Genomic DNA, 5796 nt, shown 5'->3' on the forward strand with positions numbered 1-5796 from the left:
GGAGTGGGCTGCGGCAGGCAGCTGACCCCGCTGTGTGGGGATCGGGAGGGGGGGTGCCCTTTAACACGGGTGGGCGCTTTAATGAGGGCGCTGAGTCGGAGGGCAGCTTGTGAGTCGGAGGATGTTTTGTGTTTCGCGGGAGGATCTTTAATGGGGAACGTGTGTAAAGCAGGAGGCAGCAGATGGTAAAATAGAGAAATGCCCTGGTAATAGAGCCTTGCGATTTCCTGGGCGGTTTTAAGGCAGAAGGTTATTATTGCACAGCTATGGGGTGGCGGAGGCCCCTGCGATGAGGTACAGGCTTTGATTGGGGTGCAGGGCACATGCAATGTTGAGGGGAGAGGGAGCGAGGCCTCCGGAGACCGGGGTGTGCTGTAATGAGGGGGAGGCACAGCCTTTCCTGAGGACTGAGCATGTGCAAGGCGCCTATCGAGTGTGTCATGTGAATTAACTCCTTAAACTTTCTAACAACCCTACTGAGGGTAAGGCTTTGGCCTTGGGTTGCTTGAGTTTGAATCCTGGCTTTGCCACTGGCCCTGCCCTTGAACCATAAGGTGTCTCGGGCCAGTGATTTAACCCGTTGTGCCCCAGCTCCATCATGGGTAGAATGACCTCTGCTCCGACTGTACCTGGCCTCACGCAGCTTTTGGGGTTCAGACGGTCTTTATGGTGATACTAGGGGCCTGGTGCACAAAATTTGTGCATGGGTAGGGTTCTTAGGCCTGGCTGGTGATCAGGGCTGATCTGCAGGGCATCAGGGCTGATCTGCAGGGCCACCGGTGGAGTGATGGGGTGCCCCCCCCCCCCCCTTGGCTGGCCTGGGAGCCGAGGGCAGCTCCTGCATTGAGCATCTGCCCCCTGGTGGTCAGTGCACATTATAGCGACCTATTGTTCCACAGGTTGTTCAGTGGTTCGGTCTATTTGCATATTAGACTTTTATTATATAGGATTTCCAGTCTGGCTTGTCCGCGGTGAAATCCATATCCAATGGCCGACTCTTTTCTACTTGCAAGTCCAGTTGACAAGCAGACCTGAAAGACCTGTCCCAAACCAAACTCAGGGTTTCTTCCCCTTCAACTTCCAAACCCTGTTTGTGGCATTTCCATTTTTCCAGGAACTCGGGACAAAAACCTGGGAGTTTCCCGTCACTCCGCCTTTTTCTCAAAAGGCCCACATATGCTTTGTCGGTCAGCAGATCTCATCTGCTTTACTTTCAAAACACACCCAGAACCCAGCCACCACTCACCACCTCCCTCGCTGCCACGCTGGCCTAAGCCCTCACCTGTTCCTACTTGGTCTGTTGCAGTGAACTCACTGGGATCCCTGCCTCTGCCCTTGACCCCACGTTCAGGGGGGGCTGGATAAAACCAGCCGGTCTATGTTGCTCCCCTGTTCAGATCCTCCCACGTCTCCCACCTCCCACAGAAGTTGTTGCCAAGCCCACAAGGCCCCACTGGATCCAGCTCCCCTCCTCCCTGCCCTCAACTCCTCCTACTCCCTCTTGCTCACCCTGCTTCAGCCACCCTGGCCTCCTCATGGTCCCTCAGACATGGCAACTACAATCCCACCTGGAGAATGGGCTTGCTGTCCCCTCTGGATCGTGTTTTCCCCAGGTGCCTAACTGGATGGCTTCTCCCTCCCCTTCTTCAGGTTTCTTCAAATGTCAACTCAACAGGCCCTTGCTGACCAGCCAAGCTGAAACCATTTCTGTCACTCCCTGGCCCTTCACCATTTGGTTTGAGTTTTCTTTATAACATCACCACCTGACATATGTTAGTGTTTTGTGTGTGTGTGTGTGTGTGTGTTTTATATCCACTGGGATTCTTTTTTTTCTTTTTAGTTATTTATTTATTCCTTTTTTAAAATTGAATTTATTGAGGCAGCATCTACATTAATAAAAGGGTAATATGCTAATTAGACCAGGTTGACCGGACATCTTCCTGTCATCCGGTCCTCCTCCTGGACAAAGCCACGGTGGCTGGGGGCCAAGGCAGAGGCAGTTAGGGGTGATCAGGCCGGCAGGGGAGGGCGGTTAGGAGCGATCAGGCAAGCAGGCAGAGTGGTTAGGGGTGATCAGGCAGGTGAGCAGTTAGGAGCCAGTGGTCCTCATTGCGACAGAGATGTCCGACTGCTAGTACAGGGATCGAGCCTAAACCTGCAGTCAGATGTCCCCCAAGGGGTCCCAGATTGGAGAGGGTGCAGGCTGGGCTGAGGGACACCCCCCACCCCCGCCGTGCACGAATTTCATGCACCGGGCCTCTAGTTGGTTAATAAAAGTATATAGGTTTCAGATGTACGGTTCTATAATACATCATCTGTATATTGTGTTGTGTAGTCACCACCCAAAGTTAAGTCTCCATCACCATTTATGCCCCTTTTACCCTCTTCTACCTCTCCCACCCCCCTTTCCCTCTGGTAATCACCATACTATTGTCTATGAGGTTTTCCTTTTCTTACTTCCTTCACCTTTGTCACCCAGCCCCTGTCCCCCTTCCCCTCTGACAGCTGTCAGTTTGTTCTCTGTATCTGTATGAGTCTGTTTCTATTTTGTTTATTTTGTTCGTTAGATCCCACATATAACTGAAATCATGGTACTTGTCTTTCTCTGACTGATTTATTTCACTTAGCATAATGCTCTCCAGGTCCATCCATGAAGTCATAAAGGGTTGGGTTTCTTCCTTTTTATGGCTGAGTAGTATTCCATTGTATAAATGTACCACAGCTTTTTTATCATTTATTTTAAAAATTTAATATATTTTTATTTATTTCAGGAAGGAAGGGAGAGGGAGAGAGAGACAGAATCACCAATGATGAGAGAGAACCACCGATTGGCTGCCTCCCACACGCCCCACACTGGGCACCCAGGCACATACCCTGACCAGAATCGAACCACAACCTCCTGGTTCACAGGTCGATGCTCAACCTCTGCGCTATGCAGGCTGGGCTCCACTATTGTATTTTTGGAGACTTGGGCTGCTTCCAAATCTTGGCTATAATAAATATCACTGCAATGAATAAAATGAAATACCTAGGAATAAATTTAATCAAGGTGCATATATTCTTTTGAATCACTGTTTTGGGTTTCTTCGGATATATTCCCAGAAGTAGAATTGCTGGGTCATAAGGCAGTTCTATTTTTAATTTTTTGAGGTAACTCCATACTGCTTTCCACAGTGGCTGTACCAGTCTGCATTCCCACCAAATAGGAGGGCTCCCTTTTCTCTGCATCCTCACCAGCACTTGTTGTTTGTTGATTTAATGATAGCTATTCTGACAGGTGGGAGGTGATATCTCATTGTGGTCTTAATTTGCATTTCTCTGATGATTAGTGACATTGAGCATCTTTTCATTTGTTTATTGGCCATCTGTATGTCCTCTTTGGAGAAGTGTCTATTCAGGTCCTTTGTCCATTTTTTAATTGGATTGTTTGTTTTTTTTTGGTGTTGAGTTTTTTCTCTTGTTTCCCTTGCCATAGGAGATATATCAGAAAAAATACTGTTATGAGAAATGCCTGAGATTTTACTGTCTACGTTTTCTTCTAGGAGTTTTATGGCTTTAGGTCTCACATTTAAGTCTTTAGTCCATTTTGAGTTTATTCTTGTATATGGTGTAAGAAGGTGGTCTAGTTTAACTTTTATTGCACATATCTGTCCAGTTTTCCAAAAACCATTTGTTGAGTAGACTACCTTTTCCCCATTGTATTCTTGCCTCCTTGTCAAATATTAATTAACCATAAAGGCATGGGTTGGTTTCTGGGCTCTCTATTCTGTCCCATTGATCTATAAGTCTTTTTTTTTTTTTTTTAATTGATTGCAGAGAGGAAGGGAGTGGGAGAGAGAGAGAAACATCAATGATGAGAGAGAATCGTTGATCGGCTGCCTCCTGCATGGCCCCTGCTGGGGATTGAGCTCACAGCCTGGGCATGTGCCCTTGACTGGAAAGGAACCCAGGACCCTTCAGTCCGCAGGCTGATGCTCTTATCCACTGAGCCAAACCGGCTAGGGCTGTATGTCTGTTTTTATGCCAGCGCCATGTTGTTTTGATTACTTTGGCCTTATAATATAGTTTGATATCAGGTAGTGTGAGTCCTCCAACTTTGTTCTTCTTTCTCAAGATTGCTGTGGCTCTTCTGGGTCTTTGTGTTCCATATAAATTTTTGGAATATTTGTTCTAGTTCTGTGAAATATGCCATTGGTATCCTGATAGGAATTGCGTTGAATTGATAGATTCCTTTAGGCAGTATGGCCATTTTAATGATGTTCGTTCTTCCTATCCATGAACATGGTATCTGTTTCCACTTACTTGTATCTTTAATTTCTTTCTTCAGTGTCTTATTATTTTCCGAGTACAGATCTTTTATATCCTTGGTTACGTTTATTCCTAGGTGTTTTATTTTATTTCTTGATGTACTTGTAAATGGGATTGTTTTCTTAATTTTCTTTTCTGATAGTTCGTTACTGGTGTATAAAAATTCACTGATTTCTGGATATTTATTTTGTATCCTGCTACTCTACTGAATTCATTTATCAGTTCTGTAGTGTTTTGGTGGAATCTTTAGGGTTCTCTGTATACAGTATCATGTCATCTGCAAATAATGACAGTTTTACCTCTTCCTTTCCAATTTGGATGCCTTTTATTTCTTCTTCTTGTCTGATTGCTGTGTGTGGGCCAGAGTGGGGCTCTGGGGTGTCCACACCGAGCACAATATTCAAGTGTTGAGGGTTGGCAAGAATGAACCCTTGAAGGCTTGGCTGGGATGGGCGTCTGGAAGCTGAGAGGGGAAGAGGAGCTAGGAGAGACTTGGGACTGGAACAAAACCAGCCACCAGGACGGGCCACTGGTCACAGAGCACGGATGGAGGATGCAGGTAGAAGCATAGGGTCAGCGTGGGGACTGGGGGAAGGAGAAGGGAGGGAGGGGCTCTGGGCCCAGGGAATCCCAGACTGGGGTGGGGTATGTTCAGGGTGGGTGGGGTCTAGGGCAGGGGGGCTAGGAGGGAGGGGGGACAGGTCCAGCACTGCACGGAACCCACTTTGGGGTCCAGGGGATGAGTGATACATTGAAATGTGTAGTTGTAGGGACCTCTGAACTGCCCAGAGGATGAAAGCACAATTGCAAGAGTGAATTTTCCGGGGAAAGAGGTCTCCAGATTTTAGGAGCCCCTCCAAGACCAGAGACCCCTCTGCCAATGAAGTCAAGAGCTTGGGTCTAGCCCTGACCGGTTTGGCTCAGTGGATAGAGCATCGCCCTGCAGATTGAAGGGTCCCAGGTTCGATTCCGGTCAAGGGCATGTACCTTGGTTGCAGGCACATCCCCAGTAGGGGGTGTGCAGGAGGCAGCTGATCGATGTTTCTCTCTCATCGATGTTTCTAACTCTCTATCGCTCTCCCTTCCTCTCTGTAAAAAATCAATTAAATATATTAAAAAAAGAGAAAGAGCTTGGGTCTAGGGACAGGTGCCTGTGAGGACATGTGGGGCTCAGACAGTTGTCATTGGGCCTTTGAGAAAGGGGATCTGTAGATGAGAGCCTGGAAGCAATGTTCTTGGCCCCTGAAATTAATTGCAAAAGTTATGGGCCTGTTCATTTATCTGGGCGGCGGGGGAGTGGGGTGGTAGTGGGTAGCCGGGGGAGGGGTGTGTGTGTGTGTTCAGAGATCTCATTAGGTTCCAGGGCTGTAAAAAGTTAAAATCACTGACCTAGAGTTTCAGGGCTCATCTCTTTCTCCCTCACAATATGACATCTCCCGATATCAGACGTTGGGAAGGAGCTGCTGGGGAAAGTGGGAGGACTAAAGG

This window comes from Myotis brandtii, unplaced genomic scaffold (assembly GCF_000412655.1).
Source record: "Myotis brandtii unplaced genomic scaffold, ASM41265v1 scaffold178, whole genome shotgun sequence".
Taxonomy (NCBI): Eukaryota; Metazoa; Chordata; class Mammalia; order Chiroptera; family Vespertilionidae; genus Myotis; species Myotis brandtii.